Raw genomic sequence first — 13,083 nt, 5'->3', positions numbered from 1 at the left:
CTTTAATAACATTTTATACTGTACCATGTGCACTATTTTGAGCATTTTCTTGTAGTAGAACCCATCATACTTTTCCAAGTTTAGAAATATATAAATTCCTGCAAGTTAGAAGTTTCCCTGCTTTGTTTGAATGTGTTGTTTTTGACAGATTCAACTTTGGACTTTGCTGACCTCTCATATATTTGTTTTCCATTTCATGTAGTCTAGCTTTTACTTTTATTATATAATTTTGTGCTTTCTTTGGATTCTTCATATTTTAAATACTTAAATTAATTAGAGAGCAAGGAGCAAGGCATTTAAGGTCAAGTTGTTGATTAGGGTGTACACTGTTTTAGTTTGTAAAGATAAGGTCTGGGTGAGGGTAGCAATGTTTGCACAACAGTATAAATGTATTTAGTGTCATTGAACTATGTACTTAAAGTTAGATAAAATGGTGTTTATACTAGTTATACTGTACATTAATAAAATACACATTAAAATACGTGTGGATAATAGTTAAATTTTTTACTCCTTTGAAATGATAGATTTTCTTCTTTTCTTTCTTTTCTTTTTTTTTGGTACCAGGAATCAAACTCAACACCTTCAGCTTGCCAGGTAGGTGCTGTGCCACTGAGCTATCTCCCTGGCCCAAGGTAGATTTTCTTTAAGCACTCTTAATCCTTTTTTCTCATTGGCTTTGTTACTTTTTACTTTTATTAGTACATGTTTGCAGTATGTAATGATCACATTTTCCATGAGGAATTGGAATATGTCCACATTACATCTTCACTTCTTTTGACTTTCATCCCCTCCCCCTTCCTTCCTCCCTCCTTCCAACTCACTGGCTTTAATATGTTTTCATTGTCATTCAGTTCAAATCTTTCTTTACTGTCAGTAATTTTTATGTAGCTCATGAGAAATTTGACAACTGAACTTTCTCAATAAGTTGAGATTTTTATATATATTTTTTTCATAATTGAATCCTAAAGCAAATACATTTTGTTATTTATGACCTGTATAATACCTATTCTTTGAAATCTGCTGAGGATTTCTTTATATCCTGCTAGCATCAATTTTTGTAAATTTTTCATATGTCCTTATAAAAATATGTATTGTCTGTTTGTTGAATAGAGTCTCTTATACTTGAACTAGCCAAAGGGCATTACATTTATTTTTCAGATGTTTTATAATCTTTATTTTTTGTTGTTTGTTTAAACTATCAAGAATAAGGCACTTGTGGGGCTGGAGATTTAGCTCAGAGGCAAAGCGCCTGCCTAGCAAGTGCAAGGTCGTGAGTTTGGTTCCCAGTACCAGAGAAAAAACCAAAAAAAAAAGAATAAGGCACTTGTATTAAAATATGCCACTGTGATATTTGTATGGATTCAGACTGACATGACTGTAGCTGTCCTGAGTCATAACTTACCCATGAGTAAACTTAGTAAGTTTTTTCTACATAGTTTCCTAGCAAACTATAGACAAAACTATTAGAAGGATATAGAGAGCTTTACACATTGGCTCTTGCATCAGGAATGTTCTTGACTCTTTAATACTAACTTAAAATAAATTAGGTCAGTCTAACCTGGGTGAAATCACCCTTGTCCTAACTACCATATATGACCCTCCTTCTGTCCCAAATTGCTGTGGTCCACTTGGTCTCACTGCCTTCCCAGACCACACTTCTCTCAGAAAATCCCCAGTACTTTGCCCTCCATGAAATTTTACATATGACTGCATCTCTTTCTTTGGTCTCACAGTACCTTGAGATCATACTCAGGGAACAAATTACCATTTAATTTAAATTTTATATTTCTAATGAAATCTGTGATGCAATATGTTATTTCTCCTTTGACATATCAGTGTTCTTTATATTTTGTGGAGTTTACTTGAAAGCCTGACTTTTCTTTTAGTGTCAGATTGTACCTGTCTGTATCATGTCCATGGGTATTGTAGTTTAGATCTAAAATGTTCTGCAAAAGTCTCATGTGTTTGGAGGGGGACTTTTGGAAAATGATTAGAATATATGAGCACTATATTCATCAGTGGATTAATCCATTTATAAACTCAGTGCTGAGTGTGGTGCTAGGAGGTGAGGCTTGGTTGGAGAGGGGTCAGTTGAAGGGTATATCATTGTCCCCGTCTCCTCCCTTCTCACTAGTTTCTGGTTCCTACAGGTTGAGTGTCTTTTCTCTGCCATGCTCTTTTGCACACAATGTCTAACTTGTAGCCAGATAACTATGAACTAAACTTTCCAAAAGCATGAGGAAAAATAAAATTCACCTCATTTAAGTTTTGGAGGGCTGAATATTTTGTCCCAGTTATGGAAAAATGACTATATCAAAGATTGGTACAAGGAGTGGGGTTGTTGATGTGAATATACCTGACCATGTGGGTTGAAAGCATATGGAACTGGTTTGCGGGGGGAGTCTGGAAAGGTGTGAAGATGTGGGTTAGAGAATCCTTAGAATATTTTGAGCAGAGGCTCTTAGGTGATTCTTGTGGGAATTCAGAGGACTAGAATGCAGGTAAGAACACATGCAGTAATGACCAAGATAATGAGGTTTCAGATGGGAAAATATAACTCGTGCTCAGTTTTAATTTTCACTATTTTTACAGTACTGTGTATTGAACTCAGGGCCTTCACACTGAGCTATATTCTTGGCTCTTTTTAATTTCTTTTTTATTTTGAAACTGCTGCTAGCTAGGTCACTAAGTTTTCCAGGTTGGGTTCAAACTTGTAATTCTCCAACCTCAGCTGCCCAGAATGTTATGATTATAGACATGTACCACCACATTCAAATTTGACTTTCACTTTTGATAACTGTATTAATAACTTTTCTGTAAATTTATCAGCCACTTGTATTTCTTTGTTATTACATTTCATCCCATCTTTTGTCTAGATTTTTATGGGAATATTTAGTTTTTCCTTATTGAACTACATACATTAGAAAGAAGTAAAAAAATCACTTAAAATATTTATAATAATTCTCTGCTTCTTAAGATTGTCATCTACCATTTTTTACCCACAAAATAACTATGGTAACATTGAAAAGGTCTAATACTTTGAAATGTATTAATTGCATATGTATTAAATACCAAGTAAAATATATTTTTTCAGGTACATGCACATATTCAAGTAGTGTATAAATGCATACATTTTATCAATTATTCTACTGATCTCTCTTTTATAAAATATGGATACTTTAACACATTAGAAATGTTTTAGTCTTGCATTTGAGATGAAAGTAGAATTTTTTTCTCACTTAAACTCAATGAAACTTTGTCTGACATTATTATGTCCTATCACTTGTATGTATCCTACTGTAAAATCTGTAAGGCACATTTGCATAATTATAGCGCTGTGGGAGGCTGAGGTTGGAGAACTGAAAGCTTCAATTCAACCTGGGAAACTTAAGAACTTAGCTAGAGGTAGTCACAAAAACTAATAATAATCATTTTAAAAAAGCCAAGGATGTAGCTTGTAAACCTCATGACTGCTACCTATAGAACACAAAGATTTACAAGAAAGTAGTCTTTCAAACATATTTAAACAAATATTATGTCACACAAGAGCTTTCAGAAGTGGCAGAACCCCTCCAGAGTGAGGATGTTATGACATACTTTCAAGTGAGGCATGTCAGGACATTCTTCTATGGTCAGTTTGCACACAGAGAGGTACGAACAAGTCAGAGTGATCATTTTTTCAAAGTTTTCTCAGGAGCCAGTGAGCCACCTTTGGAGGCACTGTGCTCTGAGGCTGAACCTCCAGGCAACAGTACCCCATTGTATTTGGTTTAATTTCTCTTTGTTTTATAGGCAGTGCCTTTTCAGGATTTTATAACCTTCACTTCCTGAAATATCAGTGGCCAAGAGTTAATGTTATATACAGAACAATATGCCTTTCTTTTTACCTAGACTTCAAGGATGTGATAATGAGTGATCCATTTTCAGACCAGGATTATTTAAATGCCATGGTAAACTATTTGGGCCATTCACCAATCACATCTAAACTGTTGCTATTCTTTTTATGTATTCAATCTTTTTTGATATCAGTAGCTCATCAATTATATTGCTTCTGGTACTTTTATACTTTGGGGTACTTATGCTCAGTTGTATCTTTATGCAAAACTCTCATTTTGAGATCTGTTATTCTATGTTTGTTCTGCTTTTGTGCAGATAGTGCTTTTAACATGGCCCAGAGCATCATCATTTTAGGAGTGATTATACATTATAGTGTGTGATTTGTTCTGTTATCAATATCTTAAAATAGTCTCAGGTCACTATATCTGTGTATTGTACGTACTTCAGCTAAATCTTTTACACACTCTCTTTTTATTCATAAAGACTACGAATATAACAATGTATGCATGTTAATATTTATACAGGCTAAGATCAGCCATGAAATATCTTCTAATCATACTGTACCCACCCATATGATTCAAAAAATACATTATTTGATAGAGATATAGGCTTTACTATTTCTGTAATTAAAGTGTTCTTGCTTAGAGGAAGTGGGGTGGCTAAGATTTCTCTCCTCTGTGCTTGACCTCTTGATAATCATTGATTCTCAAAATCAGTGATTGCCAAGAACTTGTCTGACATTTAGAGTTATGTAATTTTAACATATGGTTGATTTATTGTAGGTGCTCTCAGAAAGACTGCACCTCCTTGTATGACAATTTCTTGTTCCTTGGTATCCAGTGAGGAGCAAGAGATCTACCATGTGCTACCCTTCTCTGTAGCCTGTCTCCCAACAGCAATATTAAAGAGCTGCTTTTGAGATTCCCCCAGATTTGTAGTCAGTTTTCTTAGTACATGTGAGGGAGCTCTCCCCTAAGACTTTGAGGATGCTCAGATCTATCAATACTTCTACATATCCCAAATGCATACAATTTGGGAGATAAGGAATTGATGGCATCTGACCTTATTGTTATTCATGTCTCTTTTTACTCTCAGATACACTGTGATGATAAGAGAAAGTTTTATTATTTTCCTATTTTCTACATAATGTCCTATTAATACTGTAGTTAATACAGCAAAAGAAGTATCTTTTCTACAGTACTTAATAATTTCAGGTACTGATGTGACTGAAACACTCCTTAATATACAAAAATCCAAGAGTTTGTCTTCAGCTTAGGTAGAAGTCATGTGAAAATATCGCTTTCACACCAAGAAGAAAAATTCAGAATATCTGCAAAATGATAATTGCTTGAACACACAAGACAGACACAACGGCCAGTAGTGGAATCAAATACTAGAAGGCAATAAAGCCTTCCAAGGAGATAGGTATATGAAGAATTTTGCATTAGACACAACACGTGAGAAGATTGCCAGCAATTATATGGATTACATAAAAAGAACTGAAGAATTAACAAATTTTTTAAAGCTGTATATAAGCTAAAGAGACAGTTTAAAATCCTTGGGTGTTCCCCAGATAATGAAAGTACAGATTCATTCAGCAGCGATTTTCCTGGAACTCCTGCATGTAGTTCATGAAAATGGTTGAGCAAAGATTCCTCTACAGAAATCTATTCAGGCCATTCTATTCTATAAATCAAAATCTTTGCGATAGAGGAGACCAGAACTCTTCACTTTGGGTCCCAATAAAATGTTGCTTCCTGCTTAATGATTAAAGGAAGCAAAAGAAAATCTACTAATATGAATGGAGCAGAAACTTGCCTTCTTAGTTATTTTTCTCATTGTTGAGACAAAATACCTGACATGCAAAGTTAAAAGGGGAAAGGTTTATTTAGCTTACTGTTTGTAAAGGTTTCAGTCCATTGTTGGCTGGCTCCAAGGCAGAGTAGCATGTTAGAGGGGCAATAGTTCATGGTGGCAGAAGACAGCAAAAGCAACAAGGGCAGAGGAAGACAAGACTCTTTCTGCCCCTTTTATCCAGAATACTGGATGGTGCCTGTCCAACCAGTGGACTGATTCTGCAGTCATCCATCCTTAATCCCAGCAACTTTAATTCTAGCACTGAATCATGAATTAATCACAAACTCTAGATTCAGCTACCTCCAAAAAAGCCTAAGACTGCATGAGGCTTTGGGGGGACATCGAGACACAAACCATTACATCTACTCATATCCAGTATCCTATAATACTAACTACAATGGAAAATAATGCTGCTACTGGTGGGAGGCAATACTATTTCCCATAGAAGACCTCTTTCAGATCCAAGTTGCCATAATGGGAAGAGATAGGAATATTGAGAAATCTTCAGTCTTCTGCCAACCACAGAGGACTCTGTTTAAATGAGCTCCAGGAGCTGTTTATGCAGGGAGTTGAAGAACAACCTACCGCTGACAGAAGAGCGGAGTGTGTGTGAGGTTGACCAAACGTGGAAAGTGCAGCTACAGTTCTACAAATAAATAGCAAAGCTCCAGGCTGTAGAGTAAGAACAAGGTAAAAGCAGTCTACTGCTAAGTGGATTTGAATTCTTAGGTGTACAGAAGATAGCTATAGCAATAACAATATCAAACAATTCAGTTAGATTGATTCAACATTCCATGTTAATAGACCAAAAACAAAAAAAACCATACCCATTATAGATATAGATACTATTGATATCGGCTGTTAGTGCTCTTTACATATTATTCTGAAATATAACCACTACTATTGAAAGCTACACCAAAATTGAGAGAAATAGTTAACCATTGTCGAGCCATGACAGACAAAAACACAGAGATGGCATGAGCAATGGCTCTATCAAATGTGACCTATGAATAACTTTTGTAAACATGAAAGCATGTGGCTTAGTTATAAAACATACATGAAGTGGTGGAGAAACTTATCAGAGCTTAGAAAATGTGAACATTAATTCAGATGTGTCAACTTCATTGGATTAAGAAGCCATTAGCAGATTAGTAGATCACACTCCTGCTGGTTGGTATATGGGTCTTCCATGGGCTGTGACCTTGTGTACTCCATATGATCTCTCACCCTTTGATGATCTCTCTCCTCTTTGGTGATCTTCTTCTTGTCTGATCCTCAACTATTATGAACTAAGCATCTTTGTTCAAACACACCCTTCTGTCATGATGTTCCTGCCTTAGAGCTAGCATACTATAGACCAAATCCCTCCAAATCATGAGCTACATTAAACCTCTTTTCCTTTAAGTTGTAAGTCTGGGCATTGTGTCTTGAAATGGGAATGCTGACTAATACAGAAAATTGGTACCAGGAGTACTGTCATTCAGACTGTAGCAAGGGTACTGCCGCCTGCTTTTATCTAGACTTATAGTGACAATCAGGGGCAAAAGAGCATAAGTATTTGTAAAACTTGAGTTCCGGCCCAGAAAGAACAAAATGTAGTTTCGGCCAAAGAGGGATGGCAAAGATATCAGTGTATCTAAAAGTAAACCAAGTACTTCGTAGAGAGACGAGAAGAAAGATGGCTCGAGGGCATCTCAAGAATCAGTAAGACCCCACACACAGACTCTGGAGTGCAAAAGTATAAGCTTTCATTTGAAAAAGAGGCCTTTAAATAAATACTTGAGAATGCTCTCCTAGGTGACTGGTTCCTCAGGATTTATTTCAATCTGCCCAAACAGGTAGGCACTCAAAATCTGCTGCTGCTGTGGTCCAACGGGGTATGGGAACTACTTGAGCTGGCAACCAAACTTGGTGTCATCTACTTGATGCTGATTTTAATGGCATGCAGAATGCAGAGGTTGAAGGGTCAGAGAGACTTCCACCCAGGCTGTAAAGGAAGGCCTCTACACCAAGGTAAGGAGGTCCTGATAGGTAGGTGAATAAAGCTGTGGGAATGAAACTGAAGATGCAATGGAGAGCCCAGGAAGACAGGGATGCCTGCAATTTGGAATGTTAGCTAACGTAAGCTGCAGTGAGTGAGTGAAGTAAATCCAGAACAGAGGACTTGTGGGCTACAACCAGCAAGGCCATAGGGGTAGGGGTCACCCATACACTTTGGTATTCATACCACCGTATGCAATGAATGCTAACATGGAATTACAGAATTTAATCTTTGTCCTTCTGGATTTAGAGCTTGCTTTGGTCTGATTTCTGTCTGTCACTCCATTAGTCTCTTTTTGAATGGGAATGTTTACCTTGGGCCACTGTACCTTTAGATTATGTAATTTTTTTACTTTTACAGAAATTTACGGCTAATAGATTTCTTTACATCTCAGAAGGGTCTTGGACTCAAACTTTTGAAAACTATTGTAAGTTTTTGGATTTGCAGAATGGATTATTAAATTTTTGTTGTACTGAAAATAGCTGTATTATGCTAAATGGAATTATTAACTGGCTATTGTACTTACTGCGAAATTGAATATTGTCTAAGATGTGCTTGCATGTGAAACTGACAATGGATCATGACTGTAAATCCTAACATGTCAACTGTCTCAGTCATTTTCCTCATTGCTGAGACACAGTACTCAGCACTCCCAGCTCCAAGGAGGAAAGGTTTATTTTGGCTCACAGTTTGTAGTGGTTTCAGCCCATAGTCCACTGGCTCCAAAGTAGCATGACATGGCAGAGGAAAAAAAGCTCATGGCATGGCAATGGGGAGCAAAGAGAGATCAAGGGAGGGGGAAGGGAGACAGACCTTTGTAGGCCACACCCTCAGTGACCCACCTTCTTTGACCAGGCTTCACCTCCCAATATCATATTTAGCTATGTACTCACTATTGGACTAATTCAGTGATGAGTGTCACACCCCCATAATCCAGTCACCTCTCAAAAGCCCCACCTATGACTGACCACATGAGTCTTTGGGCAGATATCTAGATATAACCCATAACATCAAATTCAGTGAATTAAGAAGTACCTAGCAGATTTGTAAAGCACAATCGTATTTGTGTCTGATGGGTCAGGGAGGCATGCCATCAGTACTGTATATCATCCTATGCTCATTCCTCTCTGGTGTTCCCCTTGTCTGCTTCAGAAGACACCCCTTTGCTCCAGACACCCTTCTGCCATCATGATCCTATTTTAAGTCCATCTGACCATGGACTGAATCCCTCAAAACTATGACTTAAATTAAATCTTTCCTTTTCTAAGTTGTGAGAGTACAGTATGTCAAGCAACAGTAAAGCTGACTAATACAGGGTACTATAAAAAAATGAAAGCTCTGGAAATGAATAGCACACTTTCACAGATAAAGAATTCTGTCCATAATACAAATAGCAAACTGGGAAGAGCATAAGAAAAAATTGAACTAGAAACTAGAACAATAAATATTATGTGATTTTTTAAAAATGAAAAAAAAATAGTTTAAAAACAAACCCATGGAATATACAAAGAGAACATGAGAGTATTCAGTTACAGTCTTAAGGCAGTTATGTAAATAGAATTTTAGAGGGGATCTCTTTTAAGGAGACAGTTTCAAAGGATTCTATATTGGTTTAGTTGAACTTCTTTAAAGGGAAGAGAAAAGTCAAAAATAAAGGGAAATATTTAAGAAGACAATACCTGAAAAATTTCCAAAACTAATTAGAGACACCTGATAATATTTCCAAGAAAATTAGATATTACCTAGGATAGCAAATAAAAGCAAACACTCAAGTTGGCATGCAGAAATCAAAATAAAAAAATCTTTGGTCAATTTTAACTGTTTTTAAACATCTGTTTTCATTATACTATGGTGGGACAAATAGTGAATTTTAATTTATTGAAATCAGTACTTTGAATTATTGGGGCAAGGGATGTAGCTCAGTGGCAAAGTGCCTGCCTGGGAAACACAAGGTCCTGAGTTCAATTTCTGGTACCAAAAGAAAAATTATCAATTTTGCTCTCTTCTTTGGAGATGATATGTAAAATAAAAGTGTCTGCTTTTCTTCTTGCTTCATTATTTATTACTATGGAAAGGGACAAGGAAGATATTCTAAAGAACCAAAAATTTAAAAGTATAAACTTTTCCTTCTCCCTGGACCATAGAAGAGGAGCTCTGAATCAAACAAAAGATGAATTGCACCAGAGTGTGTGGATAGAAAATCAGACAGTGAAAGGGTAACCAGTGTTCCCTGACATCCCACTTTTACCAAGAACAAGCAATAGAAAGCTCAAAATTTTCTCTGGGAATTTTTCATATGCAGGAAAACTCTAAGCCAGGAGATGTGAGGGAACTTATTCATGAAGCTACAGATAAGGGGAGAGGTGAGGTGTAAGACGACTGGAAACGTCTCATCCTGCACAATTACCAGGACTTCCTGTTGGCATGGAATTGAGGGTGACTTCAGGGAGTGTCTTAACTTCAGTTAAGAAATCAAATTGCTCTGAGGGAGATTCATACTGCCTGCCTTTCACTTGCTCAACAAAGAGAATTTCAGTGAGGAAGTGATGCCAGTGGTGATGTTGGTGAAGGCCTAGAGAAGATTCAATTCCTTCTGTAAACTGAGTTTGTGTAAGACAAACACTGGACTTTCATCAATATCAAAAATGGAAGTGACTGCCTTCGAGTATGCACTTGCATAGGGTTGACCCACATCAAAAAAAAAAAAAAAAAAAAAAAAAATTACTTCTCCCTGGAACAGCACTGATAGGGACATGGACTTGAAAGTTTTGGGAAGCGTGGATTGGACTTGGAGAATCCAGAAGAGACCAGGAGAAGAACTGTTTAATCTAGGTACTGCTGTCCTGGATAGAAATGACTAAATCAGGCATACTCTGGTTTCTCTTCAGATCGTATAAATCTTTCGCCTTTTACTAAATTAGGCAAGCTGAAGTATTGAGTTTAGGAGATCCACTACTTCGTTCTTGGCAGGATGAAGGCTCCAAATCACATATCTGAGTGTGTTACTTTGTTTCCTCTTCACAAAGTAAGTGATCTTCTCCAGGTGTTCCTCCCGGAAACATTACCACACCAATGATTCCTTTGTCTCTTCTGTTAAACGTTTCTCCACCTGACTTGTTTCTGTTAGACATCAGACAGCACATTGTTGGTGCTGTGAGGGTAGAAATTGCATCAGTCTGGTTTGTAACTGCATTTTTCTTTTCAATTTTTATTTTTGTTAGTACACTTTGGCAGAACATGGTTACATTCCTCGTGGAGAGTTGGCACACCTGTGTACATGGCACATCTTAATTCTTCTTCGTCCCCTTCTTCTCCTCCCCTTCCCACCTACCTCCAGCTCTTTGTCTCCTCTCCATTTCAAAAGATCCAGCTCCCCAGTTCCTACAATCTTCCTTTTAAATTGCTCTTTACTTATATGCTGAGTTTCTCATATAAGAGAAACCATGTGATAGTTAAGTCTGTGTGTCTGATTTATTTCACTTAACATTATGGTCCTCAAGTGCATCCATTTTCCTAAAAATGGCTCAAATTTATTCCATTGTTTTATGGATAATTTTCAGAAACGATCTATGATAATACTAGATTCATCAAATACATTTTCTTCCTCAAATTATCTGATGATTGGACGTAGAAGACACTTCTAAAATTTAGCTCTTATGAATTGTGCTGCTATGAACAGGGTGTAATGGTTGATACATTGTGTCAACTTGCCAAGAGTAGAAGTTTAGCTCAGCAGGGGGCCAGGGTCCTCACTTTGTAAACATCCTGAGCTTGTGGAGAGGAGGGCATGGAGATGGTGTGGGCGGGCGGCCGGCACACAATGTAAGGGAGAAGAGGCTTGCTCTTACCCCCTTTTCATTCCTGTTGCTTTTGCTGCCTTCTGCTGCCATGAACTCTTGCCTCTGCCATGTGCTACCCTGCCTTGGAACTAGCCAGGTATGGACTGAAACCTCCACAGACTGTGAGCTACATAAACCTTTCCTTCCTTAACAATGGGTGTCAGGTATTTTGCCTCAGCAATGAGAGAAAAGTAGCTATGACACAGGGGTATACATGTATCCCTACAATATGATGTCTTTAACTCTTTGGGGAAGATTCCTGAAAGGGAAATTGTTAAGGCTAATGGAATAGCTGAGGCTAATGAAATTTGTTTTGAGGACTCTCAATACTGATTCCCATAGTGGCTGCAGCAGTTTACATTCCCACCAACAGTGTAGAAAGGTCCCTTTATTATTTCATATCTTGATGATAGACATTTTTTCTGGACTAAGATGGAATCTCAGTGCTGCTTTAATTTGCATTGCTCGAATGACCTTAGACGCTGAGCATTTTTCATGTATTTGTTGACCATTTGTACTTCTTCTGTGAAGTGTCTATTCATTTAACTTGCCCATTTTTTTGGTTGAGCATTTTATTTGGGGGAGTCTAATTTTTTTAGTTCTTTTCTGCTGCATTTTAAGTGCCCCAAATAATATCAAATCATAGAAAATGTTCAATGTATGTCTGCTGAGTTAATGAAAAAGGAAAACAGTACCCCTGCCTTACATCTGGGGACACTTCCAAGACCTTCAGTGTACACCTAAAATCAAACCTACTCATTTTTCCCCATAGATACATAGCTATAGTGAATCTTAATTGATAAAAATTAAGAGGTACAAATTAACAACAGTGTTTAATAATAAAATTGAACAACTAAAACTAAGTGCTGCATAAAGCTTATTTAAAACTCATGCATTGCTGATTTCTGCAATTTCCCATTTAACATTTTGAACCACAGTGGACCATGGGTAACTGAAACCACAGACAGCAAAATCACAATTAAGGAGAGGATTACTGAGGATTACTTTATTTTTCAAATAAAGCACATTACAGAACATTATAAAAATGTAATATTTCAGTTACTATAATAGATAAGTGCAATGTATGCATTATTTTCCTATTACCATAAAATAAATACAAGTATGTATGTGAACCAAAACCAATAGGTTTCTAGTGTACAAAATTTTGTATCCCATAATATTTAAAATATTTGAATGTTAATGTGTTTGCTGATAAAATGTTATTCCAGAAAACAGTGTATAGACATGTAATTAACAAAACATTCATTTTATTCTTTAAAATAAAACTAAATGATTCTTTGAAAGCTAGTGTTAACTGATATATATAGTGGCATGATTCTGTTTCAAAATCTATTTATATTTTCTCCATCCTCTCAGAGTCTGTCTGCCTAAGGGAAATTAAATATTGTTACAAATTCAGAAGTTAAACAAGAATGCTCAGAGGCAGATATTTTTCTGTTCCACCTCATCTCTTTCATATTTTTGTTGCATTTTTTTCTCAGTTTATCT

This window comes from Chinchilla lanigera, unplaced genomic scaffold (genome assembly GCF_000276665.1).
Source record: "Chinchilla lanigera isolate Chin_1 unplaced genomic scaffold, ChiLan1.0 scaffold00035, whole genome shotgun sequence".
Taxonomy (NCBI): Eukaryota; Metazoa; Chordata; class Mammalia; order Rodentia; family Chinchillidae; genus Chinchilla; species Chinchilla lanigera.
Note: the sequence above shows the minus strand (reverse complement) of the source record.